The sequence below is a fragment of the Rhinopithecus bieti genome, unplaced genomic scaffold (genome assembly GCF_001698545.2).
Source record: "Rhinopithecus bieti isolate Rb0 unplaced genomic scaffold, ASM169854v2 scaffold_24049, whole genome shotgun sequence".
Classification (NCBI taxonomy): Eukaryota; Metazoa; Chordata; class Mammalia; order Primates; family Cercopithecidae; genus Rhinopithecus; species Rhinopithecus bieti.
The window spans coordinates 611,707-626,593 of record NW_016811256.1 but is presented as its reverse complement, the minus strand read 5'-3'; positions in this window follow the sequence as shown (position 1 = coordinate 626,593).

The window sequence follows — 14,887 nt, the reverse complement described above, 5'->3', positions numbered from 1 at the left end:
TACCAAAAACACATTTCGCTTTTCCTACACACCTTGCATGTAAAATTGTTTCTTCGGTAGTCTCAATTACATGTTACAATGTTAACTCTTACCAACTCTTATTTTTGGTGAAAACCTTGGTAAGTTCAAGATTTTAATTATGTGCTAGGTGTGGAGCCTAGACACACCTAGGCAGAAGTGCAGATAAAAGCTGACCCTCCAGCATAGCTAGGGGACATGGCTAACTCCACATGTGTCCAGGCTTTACCTTACTTAAGCAGGCAAGTTGTACAGTAAGAGTCATAGGGTCATTTTACAAAGCATTTAGGAGGCCTAACAACCTTTGAATTGTACAACATTTCTTGCATAAATTCCCTTTTATAAATCCTTTCGTGACTTACAAAAATCATCTGAGACATTCTAGGACTTTCTGGCTTGCCCTAAATATTCCTCCTTTAAACAACCGGTCATTTTACATTAGGACAAGAATTTACTACACAGGATCCTTTCTTATATTAAATATCTTTCTTTATAATCTTTATATAGCTAAGGGGCATGGCTAATTCCACGTCCTTAGGCATTATCTAGAATCTAATGGCTTTAAGGTAGGCAAATTTGACAATTTTCAAAAGTTAAAGAAGCAGTTTATGATCTTAAAGCATTTAGCAAACTTAATATCTAACCTACATAATTGATTAAACTTTTTTATTTTATCAATCATTATTAAAGCTGCTTTTGTTTCCCAAAGATGACTAAACTTACATGAACTAAAAGGCACTACAGTTTTTATTTTGCTTTCAAAATAGTTGATTTAAGTGCTTGTTTTTTTTTTCAGCCAGTTAATTGGAGCTCTTTTATATAAGCATTACACACAACACATATATAGCTACACAGAAAGACAGAAGATTACTACAGTAGGTATAAGATTTTCAATTGCCAGTTTTAAGTTTCTTTTTCTTCTTTTTGAGATGGAGTCTCACTTTGTCACCCAGGCTGGAATGCAGTGGCGTGATCTCAGCTCACTGCAACCTCCGTCTCCAAAATTAAAGTGATTCTCCTGCCTCAGCCTCCCAAGTAGCTGGGATTACAGGCGTGTGCCAGCACACCAGACTATTTGTATTTTTAGTAGAGATGGGGTTTCACTATGTTGGCCAGACTGGTCTGGAATGCCTGACCCCAGGTGATCCACTCAGTTTGGCCTCCCAAAGTGCTGGGATTACAGGCAAGAGCCACAGCACCCAGCCAGTTTTGCAGTTTCTTAATTGAATTACTGGCTTTAGGGTGGAGCCCTTCGATGAAAAGGGCCAGGAAAGGGGTCTTTGGTGCCTCCTGTTTTTCCCAAGTAGTCCAGGCTATAGAGCTTGAATATCTGCTTTTAATTACACTGATTTTAACCATAGAAGTTTTAATAAAGTCCTTTTAGAATTTCTTATGCAAATGGCCCATATTTCTGGCTTTTGAACTTTACCAAAGGTAACCTCCCGGGTGCTTAAAGAAAGGGAAATTTAAGAAAGTCTGTGGACGGGGGCGGAGCAAGATGGCAGAATAGGAACACCTCCAGTCTCCAACTCCCAGCGCGAGCGACACAGAAGACCGGTGGTTTCTGCATTTTCAACTGAGGTACTGGGGTCATCTCACTGGGGAGTGCCGGACAATCGGTGCTCCTCACCTGCTGCAGCCTGACCAGCAAGAGCTGAAGCAGGGCGAGGCATTGCCTCACCTGGGAAGCGCAAGGGGGAAGGGAATCCCTTTTCCTAGCCAGGGGAACTGAGACACACAACACCTGGAAAATCGGGTAATTCCCACCCCAATTCTGCACTTTAAGCAAACAAGCACACCAGGAGATTATACCCACACCTGGCCGGGAGGGTCCCACGGCCACGGAGCCTCCCTCACTGCTAGCACAGCAGTCTGTGATCTAACCGCAAGGCAGCAGGGAGGCTGGGGGAGAGGCGCCCGCCATTGCTGAGGCTTAGGTAGGTAAACAAAGCCGCTGGGAACCTCGAACTGGGTGGAGCGCACAGAAGCTCAAGGAAACCTGCCTGTCTCTGTAGACTCCACCTCTGANAAAAAGACAGTCTGTGGAGAAGAAGAGACTAGACAAGGTCACACAGATAATAAAACAGAAATAACTTACTTCCTATGTGGGGAATCCAACCCAGACCACCACTGTGAAAGAGTAAAACCTTAGCTACTGAGCTACACAGGACAGGGCAGTCTCCATTCCTTTTTCCAGAAGGAGTCCAGAGTAGTTCATTTTGAGATTACAAAGTCTTTTAACTATTTAACATATTTTTTAGAGCTAACTATGACATGAACTCTAAAATTTCTGTTCCTTGGAAGGTGGAGACCAAGAGAAAGTATGCCACATGGTTAAAAGGTCAAGCTCCTAAGGACAAAAAAAAAGGTGGAGACTTCATCCCATTTTTTTGTTTGTTTTTGCTGGGTCATCTTGAAAAGTGGGTTTATAGGTATTCTAAGCCCATGTTTTATGCTAAAGTATCCCTCGATGCACAAAATGGATTCATCGCACAAAATACACCAGCTTAAGACTAATCTTAGAATTCTTTTTCATATTAGTGAAAACTTTACAGAGGAGATAAATGTTGATATTTTTTCCATTCATTCAACTGTTTGTACAGAGAGAAAGAAGCTGGAAATCTGACTGGTAGGAAATTCTAACCCTTTTGCCGGCATGCCAGGCTTCTGGCTTCCCTTTCCCTGAGTGGCCCTAGTGATCTGGCTTGCAGCACCATTGCCCTGGGGGCCAAGTCACATCATAAAGGAAAATTATTTTTTCTTTGTTCTGGCCAGAGCAAAATACATGTGATAAAACACAAACATTAGCCACTCTGCTTAGTACCCAATAGAACCATCAAGGCTTAAATTTGCCCCCAAATGGGCCCTGCCATTGTTAATCCAACCTCTGACTTGGAGTTTCCACACGTGGTCTCTGGGCAAGATGGTTGCCCTGAGTAACAGAAGATAGGAAAGGAAAAGTAGAGATGGAAAGTATTGCCTGTGGCAGGGTGGGGACAGTAAAGAGCTTAGGGAGGCCAGAGAAAAGACCCACTCATTGCAGCAACAGTGAAAATTTCAAGCAGTCACTTGTCGGTAGCAGAGGAATCTTTTCTAGCAGTCCCATCAGCTCTCAAGTTTCCCGTTTTAGGGAGGAAAAAGCTCCCTATGTCCCATGATCCTGTACATGCCCAGCCCTGTCATCCACAGCCATCAGCAATGAGTGCAAGGCAGATTAGCCCAAAGAGAATAGCAGTTAACATTCCTTAGTGCCAAACCTGTTCTTAGCCGAGAGGGGCTTTACCGAGAGGGGCCTCTAACTCCCTAAATCTTAGAAGAGACTCTAACCCTCCTAAATTGGGTCTCTAATCCAAGGTCTCTCAAGTGTCCTTGCCTTTTATTAAGAGGGGTCTCTAACCTACTCTGTCTTAGGAGAGACTCTAACTCCCCTAAGTAGGGCCTCTGATAGAAACCCATTCTTCACCCAGGTACTCCACCACTTGCCCAAACTCATCCAATCAGTGCTGCAGTCTGTTTCCTTCAGGTCAGTGGGCTGGGGTGTGGGGTTGGTGTGGGGGAATCGTGGTGGGGGTGAGTCTCCTCAATATTGTCCCTTTTGTGGTTTGTGAGAAAGATGTTACCGGACCCCATCACTTACCTAAAGTTAGCCTTTGGGTCAGGGGTTTCCACAGTTATAGTCACTTCTGTGGTCACCAGAAAGATGTTACGGGACTCCAACCCTTACTCAAAGGTAGCCGTTGGGTCAGGATTTCTGCATTATAGTCCCTTCATGGTCACCAGAAATATGTTACAGGACAGGGTTCCCAATATAGACCCCAAGAGAGGGTTCTTGGATCACACACAAGAAAGAATTCAGGGTGAGTCTGCAATGCAAAGTGAAAGCAAGTTTATTTAAAAAAGTAAAGAAATAAAAGAATGGTTACTCCATAAACAGAGTAGCCCTGAGGGCTGCTGGTTACCCATTTTTATGGTTATTTCTTGATGATATGCTAAAAAAAAGGGGGGGAGGGAGTGGATTATTCATCCCTCCCCGTTTTAGACCATATAGGGTAACTTGCTGACATTGCCATGGCATTTGTAAACTGTCATGGCGCTGGTGGGAGTGTAGCAGGGAGAACAACCAGAGGTCACTCTCGTCGCCATTTTGTTTTTGGTGGGTTTTGGCTGGCTCCTTTACTGCAACCTCTTTTATAATCAAGGTATTTATGACCTGTATCTTGCGTCGACCTCCTATCTCATCTTGTGGCTTAGAATGCCTTAACTGTCCAGGAATGCAGCCCAGTAGGTTTCAGCCTCATCTTACCCAGCTCCTATTCAAGATGGAGTTGTTCTGGTTCACATGCCTCTGACAGCATGACATATTTAAGGTGCTGAGAGAAAAAAAAAAAAAACTTTTAATCTAGAATAGTATATCTGGTGAAAATATCCGTTAAGCATTAAATCCCCCAAGCAAACAAAAGTTGGGGGATTTCATCATCACCAGACCTGTCCTACAAGAAAGGCTAAAGGGAATTCTTCAATCTGAAAGAAGACAATGTTAATGAGCAAGAAGAAGTCATCTGAAGTTATGAAACTCACTGGCAATAGTAAACACAGAAAAAAGCACATGATAGTATATGAACCCCAAAAATCTGAGATAGGTATCAGTTAATTTTGAAAGTTTATTTTGCCAAGGTTGAGGACAGGCACCCATAACACAGCCTCAGGTGGTTCTGATGACATATGCCCAAGGTGGTCAGAACACAGTTTGGTTTTATACATTTTAGGGAGATATGAGACACTGATCAACAAATGTAAGGTGAACACTGGTTCAGTCTGGAAAGGTGTGATGACTCAAACAGGGAGGGGGCTTCCAGGTCATAGATAGAAAAGAGACAAATGGTTGCATTCTTTTGAGTTTCTGATTAGCCTCTCCAAAGCAAGTAATCAGATATGCATTTATCTCAGTGAGCAGAGGGGCAGCTTTGAACAGAATGGGAGGCTGGTTGGTTCTAAGCAATTCCCCCCTTGACTGTTCCCTTTAGCTTGGTGACTTTGGGGACCCAAGACATTTTTTCTTTCACAAGTATAGCACTGTAATTGTAGTGTACAATCTTCTCTTGACTTAAGTAGAAAGACTAAATGATGAAAAATAATAACTATAATAACTATAACAACTTTTTAAGACAGTACAATAAGACGTAAAGAGAAACAAAATTTTAAAAGTAGGCAAAGTTAAAGTGAAGAGTTTTGTTAGTTTACTTTTGCATGTTTGTTTATGCAATCAGTATTAAGCTGTCATCAGTTTATTTTTATTTATTTATTTGCTTATTTATTTTATTTTATTTATTTATTTTTTTGAGATGGAATCTTGCTCTGTTGCTCAGGCTGGAGTGCAATGGTGCAATCTTGGCTCACTGCAACCTCCACTTCCTAGACTCAAGCAATTCTCCTGCCTCTGTCTCCCAAGTAGCTGGGATTACAAGCGCACAACCCCACGCCCGGCTAATTTTTGTATTTTTTAGTAGAGATGGGGTTTCACCATATTGGCCAGGCTGGTCTCAAATTCTTGACCTCAGGTGATCCGCCCACCTCAGCCTCCCAAAGAGCTGGGATTACAGGCATGAGCCACTCCTTCCACCCCACCTTGTCATCAGTTTAAAATAATGGGTTAGAAGATAGTATTTATGGCCGGGCGTGGTGGCTCACACCTGTAATCCCAGCACTTTAGGAGGCTGAGGCAGGGGGATCACAAGGTCAGGAGATCAAGACCATCGTGGCTAACATGGTGAAACCCCATCTTTCCTAAAAATACGAAAAAATTAGCCGGGTGTGGTGGTGGGCACCTGTAGTCCCAGCTACTTGGGAGGCTGAGGTAGGAGAATGGTGTGAACCCAGGGGGTGGAGCTTGCAGTGAGTGGAGCTTGTGCCACTGCACTCCAGCCTGGGCAACAGAGTGAGACTTCATCTCAAAAAAAAAAAAAAAAAAAAAAAAAAAAAAGAAGAGAGTATTTACAAGCTTCATGGTAACCTCAAGTCAAAAAACATACAATAAGTACACAAAAAATAGAAAGCAATAAATTAAAGCATACCACTAAAGAAAATCAGCTTCACTAAAAGGAAGACAGGAAAGAAAGAAGGATGAGAAGACCACAAAACAACCAGAAAAAAAAAATAACAAAATTGCAGGAGTAAGTTTTTACTTATCAATAATAACATTGAATGTAAATTGACTAAACTTTCCAATAAAAAGACACAAAATGGCTGAATGGATTCAAAAAAGAATTAATGATCTGTTGCCTACAAGAAACACACTTCACCTATAAAGACACAGAGACTGAAAATAATGGGATGGGAAAAGATTTATGTCAGACAAAATAGATTTCAAGGCTAAAACTGTAAGAGACAAAGAAGGTCATCATATAATGATAAAAAGGTCAGTTCAGAAAGAGAATATAACAATTTAAAATAAAACGCATCTTACACTGGAGCATAAAGTTAGCACCATTAGAGCTAAAGAGAGAGATAGGCCCCAATACAATAATAGCTACAGATTTCAACACCCCGCTTTCAGCATTATCCAGACAGAAAATCAACAAAGAAATATTGGACTTAATCCTTACTATAGACCAAATATGACCTAATACATATTTATAGAACATTTCATCTAATGGCTGTGGAATACACATTCTTCTCCCCTGCACATAGATCATTTTTAAGGATAGACCATAAGTTAGATCATGAAACAAGTATTAAAACATTAAACAAATGAAACAAGCATCTCCTCTGACAAAAATGGAATAAAACTAGAAATCATTAACACAAGGAATTTTGGAAGTTATAAAAGCACAAAGATGTTAAACAATGTATCATTGAACAACAAGTGGATCGATGAAGAGATTAAGAAGGAAAATAAAATAAAAATTTTCTAGAAAATGAAAATTGTCTTGAAACAAATGATAGTGGAAATACAACTTACCAAAACCTATGGCATACAGCAAAAACAGTACTAACATAGAAGTTTATAGCCAAAAGTACCTACATCAAAAAAGAAGAAAGACTTCAAATAAACAATGTAATGATACATCTTAAAGAACTAGAAAAGCAAGAGCAAGCCAAACCCCAAATTATCAGAAGAAAAGAAATAATAAAGATCACAGCAGAATTATAAGAATTTGAAATGAAGAAAATACAAAAGATCAATGAAACAAAAAGTTTGTTTTTTGAAAACATAAACAAAATTGACAAACCTTTAGCCAGACTAAATAAGAAAACAGAGAGAAGGTCCAAATAAATAAAATCAGAGCCGAAAAAGGACACATTATAAAAACTGATACTGCAGAAATTCAAAGGATGATTAGTAGCTAGTATAAGTAACTATATGCCAATAAATTAGAAAATCTAAAAGAAACGAATAAATTCCTAAACACATACAACCTGCCAAGACTGAACCATTAAGCGATTCAAAATATGAACAGGCCAATAACAAGTAACACAATTGAAGCCATAGTAAAAAGTCTTCTGGAATTAAAAAAAAAAAAAAAAAAAACAGAAAAATCTTGGGACCTGATGGCTTCCCTGTTGAATTCTAGTAAACATTTAAAGAAAAACAATAGGATTAGAGACTTAAATGTTAGACCTAATACCATAAAAACCCTAGAAGAAAGCCTAGGTAATACCATTCAGGACATAAGCATGCACAAGGACTTCGTGTCTAAAACACCAAAAGCAACGGCAACAAAAGCCAAAATTACAATGGGGATCTAATTAAACCCTAAGAGCTTCTGACAGCAAAAGAAACTACATCAGAATGAACAGGGAACCTACAGAATGGGTGAAATTTTTGCAATCTACTCATCTGACAAGGGCTAATATCGAACTACAAAGAATCAAAACACATTTACAAGAAAAAAACAAACAACCCCATTCAAAAGTGGGCAAAAGGATGTGAACAGACATTTCTCCAAAAGAAGACATTCATACAGCCAACAGACACATGGAAAAAAATGCTCATCCCACTTGCCCATTCAGAGAAAGCAAATCAAAACCCAATGAGATACCATCTCGAACCACCAGTTAGAGGCTGGCAATCATTAAAAGTCAGGAAACAAACAGGTGCTGGAGAGGATGTGGAGAAATAGGAACACTTTTACACTATTGGTGGGATTGTAAACTAGTTCCAACCATTATGAAAACAGTAGGCGATTCCCTCAAGGAATCTAGAACTAGAAGTAACCATATGACCCAGCCCATCCCACTACCCACAGGCTGTATACCCAAAGGATCTATAAATATGCTGCTATAAAGACACATACACCATGTATCGTTTATTGGCGGCACCTATTCACAATAGCAAAGACTTGGAATCAACCCAAATGTCATATGTGGACGGACTGGATTAAGAAAATGTGGTACCATATACACCTGGAATACTATGCAGCCATAAAAAAGGATGAGTTTCGTTGCCTTTGTGGGACATGGGGGATGCAGCTGGGAAACCATCATTCGTCACGACAAACTATCGCAAGAACAACGAAAACCAAACACGCCGTTGTCTCCTCACAAGGTGGGAACTCAACAATGAGATCACTCTGGATTCCGGCGAAGGGGATACATCACACACCGGGGCCTACTATGGGGAGGGTGGGGGGGAGGGTTGCATTAGGAGTTATACCTGAATGTAAATGACGAGTTGGATGGGTGCTGACGAGTTGATGGTGCAGCACACCAACATGTGCAGCAAGTATACATATGTAACAAACCTTGCACATTATGTACATGTATACCCTAGAACTTAAAGTATAATAATAATAAAAAAAAGAAAAACAATATCAATCCTACTCAAACTATTTTGAAAAATGGAGGAAGAGGGAATACTTCCAAACTCATTCTATGAAACCAGTATTACCCTTATACCAAAATCAAAGACATATCAAACAAAAAAACTATAGGTCAATATAACTGATGAATACTGATGCAAAAATCCTTAACAAAATATTAGAACACTGAATTCAACAGCACATTGAAAAGATCATTCATCAAGACCAAGTGGGATTTATCCCAGGGATGCCAGGATGGTTCAACATATGCAAATCCATCAGTGTGATACATCATAACAACAGAATGAAGGACAAAAACAACATAATCATTTCAAGTGATGCTTAAAAAGTTTTTGATAAAATTCAACGTCTCTTCATGATAAAAATCCTCAAAAAACTGGGGATAAAAGGAATATAGCTCATGCCATATACAAAGGACTCACAGCTAATATTATACTGAATGGGGAAAAACTAAAAGTCTTTCTTCTAAGATCTGTAACATGACAGGAATACCCACTTTCTCCAGTGTTATTCAACACAATACTGGGAATCCTAGCAAGAGCAATCAGATAAGAGAAAAAAATAAAGGGCATCCACATTGGAAAAAAAGAAGTCAAATTATCCTTGTTTGCAGATATATTACATGATTTTATATTTGGAAAAACCTAAAGATTCCACAGAAAAGCTATTCAAACTGATAAACAATTCCATAAAGGTGCAGGATACAATACTGACATACAAAAATCAGTAGCATTTCTATATGCCACCAGTAAACAATCTCAAGAAAAAATCAGGAAAACAATGTCATTTATAATAGCTACAGATAAAATAAAATACCTAGAAATTAACCAAAAAATTAGAGGAGCTCTATAATGAAAACTATAAAACATTGATGAAAGAAATTGAAAAGGGCACACAAAAAAATGGAAAGATATTCCATGTTCATGGATTGGAAGAATCACTATTGTTAAAATGTTCATACTACCCAAAACAATCTACAGATTCAATGCAATATCTATCAAAATACCAATGACATTCCTCACAGAAATAGAAAAAAATTTTTCTATGGAACACAAAAGATCCAGAATAGCCAAAGCTGTGCTGAGCAAAGAGAACAAAACTGGAGGAATCATATTACCTGACTTTAAATTATACTACAGAGCTATAGTAACCAAAATGGCATGGCACTGGTATGAAAACAGACACTTGGAGCAATGGAACAGAATAAAGAACCCAGAAACAAATTCATGCATCTACAGTGCACTCACGTTCAACAAGGTACCAAAAATATACGCTGGGGAAAGGACATTCTCTTCAATAAATAGTGCTGGGAAAACTGGATATCCATATGCAGAATGAAACTAGACCGCTATCTCTTGCCATAAACAAAATTCAAATCAAAATCGATTAAAGACTTAAATATAATACCTCAAACCATAAAACTACTAAAAGCAAAGAGTGGGAAAACTTTCCAGGATCTGAGAGTAAGCAAAGATTCCTTGAGTTTTATTCCAAAAGCACAAGCAACCAAAACAAAAATGGATGAATGAGAGCACATCAAGTTAAAAAACTTCTGCACAGCAAAGGAAAAAACAAAGTGAAGAGACAACCCAAAGAATAAGAGAAAATATTTGCAAACTATGTATGTGATGAGGGATTAGTAACTAAAACATATAAGAAGCTTAAACAACTCCATTAAAAAATCTAATAATGTGACTAAAAAACAGGTAAAATATCTGAATAGACATTTCTCAAAAGAAAACATACCAATGGCAAACAAGTATATGAAAAGGTGCTCAACATCATTGATCATCAGAGAAATGCAAATCAAAACTACGGTGAGATGACATTTCACCCCAGTTAAAATGGCTTTTATCCAAGACAGGCAATATCAAATGCTGGAGACAGTGTGGAGAAAAGGGAACCCTCGTACACTGTTGGCAGGGATGTAAATTAGTACAACCACTATGGAGAACAGTTTGGAGATTCCTCAAAAAACTGAAACTAGAGCTACTATATGATCCAGCAATCCCACTCCTATGTATATCCAAAAGAAAGAAAATCAGTATATCGAAGAGATATCTGCACTCCCATATCTGCAGCCCTATTCACAATAGCCAGAATTTGGAAGCAACCCAAGTGTCCATCAACAGGTGAATGGATAAAGGAAATGTGGTACATATACACAATGGAGTACTAGTAAGCCATTAAAAAAATGAGATCCTGTCATTTGCAACAGCATCGATGAAACTGGAGTTCATTATGTTAAGTGAAACAAGCACAGCACAGAAGGACAAACTTAGCATGTTCTTATGTGGTAGCTAAAAATTAAAACAATTGAACTCATGGAGATAGAGAGAAGGATGGTTACCAGAGGCTGGGAAGGATGGTGGGGATAGTTAACGGGTACAAAAAAAAAAAGGAGAATGAATGAATAAGACCTAGTATATGCTATCACAACAGGGTGACTATAGTCAGTAATAATTTAATTGCATATTTTAAAATAACTAAAAGTATAATTGGGCCAGTCTCAGTGGCTCATGTCTGTAATCCTAGCACTTTGGGAAGCTGAGGCGGGTGGATTGCCTGAGCTCAGGAGTTCAAGACCACCCTGGGCAACATGGTGAAATCCATCTCCATTAAAAATACAAAAAATTAGCCGGACATGGTAGCGGGTGCATGTAGTCCCAGCTACTTGGGAGGCTGAGGCATGAGAATTGCTTAACCTGGGAGGTAAAAGTTGCAGTGAACCGAGATTGCACCACTGCACTCAGTGACAGAGCAAGACTCTGTCTCAAAAAGTAAATAAATAAAAGAGTATAATCGGATTGTTTGCCAAAATATAAATGCATAAGGTGATTTTAAATTTTTTTTAATAACATAAACATTAGCTGTTATTGTAATATTATCATTAATATTATGTTAATATTAGTGTGTTATTATATAGTGGTTTGTTTTGTGACAGTGATGGAAAATAAGTTAGGACAAGATTATTAAATTAATGCTTAGCTTAGAATTTACTATGTAGTCCTGTGGTTTCCAAACTATATCTAATGGAACACTAGTTTATTTTACAGATGTAAATTTATATGCTATCAAAATTATGCCAAAATTATGTGGACATCGATATAGGTATCTATGGTCACAGAAGTGTGGGAAACACTGCAAACTCTAACTTTCTCTTGGACAGCCATGTGTATGACTCACAGAATATCAGCATTTTCCACAATTATTTGACCATGGAATTTTTAATAGAACATTTATTCATATCTGATATCTACTGCTACAGAATATTCTGTGCAAAACACTCTGTAAGTAATGAAAAATCCTCCAAAGTATTTGACAGAAAGTGGCTTGGTCAGCCCTGTCTTTTAGAACATTTATTGTAGAGTCATTTCATAGTTTAGGCAAACGTGTAAAAGATTGAAAACACTGATCTCAGCTAAGAAAGTAAGGCAATATCTGAAGTGAAAGATGAGAAAAGTAATAAGTAATTAGTAGAGGCAGTGTTGAAAAGACTAACAATACTAATAAGTATTAACAAAATATTTCTCAGAAACTATGAGCTAAAGATTACATTAAGTATAGTCATAAGGTTTATTTCATTTAATCTTCTAAATAACGCTGTGAAGGTAACCTATAAGGTACCCATTTTATAGATTTAAAAATTGAAGACTAAAAATGTTCAATAAACTGTGAAAGTTCACATAGCTAGAAAATGATGACAAGACTTGAGTCCTGATATGAGTCCAAATACTATACACATACTTATTTAGTGGCACAATCAATATAAATATCAACCAATAGCTTTTTGAGTATCAGCCCTAAGAGGAGGAAGTTGAAAGAGACCATAGGGTTTCCAGTTCAGTGAAGTTGATGGGATCATCATAATCTAGTTCCCAAGAAATGAAATGTAGGAAGAAAAGTGGAGTGGGAGTTCTATGTCCTAGGAGGAATAACCAGTTAATAGATGAATTTATGTGTCTGACACGCAAAAGAGATAGAGACAGGGATATGGGACTCATTAGTGTTGGTGGTGGCTAAAGAAATAAGTGTACTTGACCTTTTCTGGAAAAGCATGAAAGAATGAGGGTCGAGCCTGTGAATCCCAAGAGAGTACTCCAATTTTGCCAATCTGGCCATGAACAATGTGCTATAATTCCTAATTCTGGGTCTGGTCAAAACTACATATAAGGGAGAATCAAGAGTACCCTGTTTCCTCCTACTTTGTCTTTTCCCTGGTCCCTGAGTTACAGCAGAGAGAAGTACTGCAAATCAGCAGTTGCTTTGGCTCAATTATGCCAAACTGCCTTCATGAGGAGCTGATTTACTAATCACTGGTTTTGTGGACTAATTTAGCTGGTCATTTCAGTGTACCATAGAGATGCCTGTTCTGACCTCAAGGAGATAATTGTGCTCCCATTCATTTTCAAAATGTAGTATGTGTCAGGCATTTTGTAATGCTTTGGGGATACAAACATGAATAATATACACTCTTCTGATTTCAAGGAGTTTGCAGTCAATTGAGGGTACAGATAAATGAACAACTCATTACACTACAATTTATTATGCATATTTGGAGATTTGTACAAGATACATTAGATGTGCAAAGATAGGACTTTGGCTTGCCTGAAGAAATTAGAAAAGACTTCTCAGGGAAGGCAGTTCTTGAACTAAAATTTGAAGGAGAGGAAGTTTTCCAGATGGCCAAAGGTCATGCATGGCTGTTCCTCAAACTCACCTGCTGTTATGGTAGTGGGTGGCAGGCCACTTGATTCTGTACAAAGAATCAATGCACATTTAGGATTTTTTTAAAAAAATAAAACCCCTTAAAATGGTAAATATAAAATTATTTTATCCACTTCTTTATAACCTCATTTCATGTGGTGTTCAGATCCCTGTGCTTCTGGCGTCTATCTAGTCTACTGAGGGTACCAAAACCTCATATCAGAGGCATGTACACTTAGTTATTATTTCTGGGTTGTAGGGAGGAATGTGTAAAGAGATTAGAGAAAACAAACAAGAGAAGGAGGAAGAATTATGAGAAAAGAAAGAAAAGTGGGGGGAGGAGGATGAAATAGAAAGAAGAGGAAGAAATGCCTTCTCAGTCCAGGAAATCTCTGTATTTCACATCTAGCTTCCTTGAGGGAGCTGGACATCAAGATTCATGAGGATCCATCAGCCCAGAGGGGAGGTACAGCACCACGTCTTGATGTCAAAGAACCGGTGGGCTACACCCTCACATATCTGCTTAGTCTTCACACCATAGACAATGGGGTTCAGCATTGGTGGCACCACCACATAGAGATTGGCCAGCAAGATATGGACATGTTGAGGAATATTACGCCCAAAATGGTGGGTCAATAAGGTAAAGAAGGATGGAACATAAAACATAAGGATGACACAGAGGTGGGAGCCACAAGTGCTGAGGGTTTTGTGCTGAGCCTCCTGGGAGGGCAAACAAAACACTGCTCGGAGGATCAGTGAGTAAGACACAGCGATGAGGATCACATCCAAGATGACCATGACAATGGGCACTGAAAAGCCATACCAGATGTTAACAGTGATGTCAGCACAGGCTAAACGAGCCANGTGGGAGTTCTATGTCCTAGGAGGAATAACCAGTTAATAGATGAATTTATGTGTCTGACACGCAAAAGAGATAGAGACAGGGATATGGGACTCATTAGTGTTGGTGGTGGCTAAAGAAATAAGTGTACTTGACCTTTTCTGGAAAAGCATGAAAGAATGAGGGTCGAGCCTGTGAATCCCAAGAGAGTACTCCAATTTTGCCAATCTGGCCATGAACAATGTGCTATAATTCCTAATTCTGGGTCTGGTCAAAAACTACATATAAGGGAGAATCAAGAGTACCCTGTTTCCTCCTACTTTGTCTTTTCCCTGGTCCCTGAGTTACAGCAGAGAGAAGTACTGCAAATCAGCAGTTGCTTTGGCTCAATTATGCCAAACTGCCTTCATGAGGAGCTGATTTACTAATCACTGGTTTTGTGGACTAATTTAGCTGGTCATTTCAGTGTACCATAGAGATGCCTGTTCTGACCTCAAGGAGA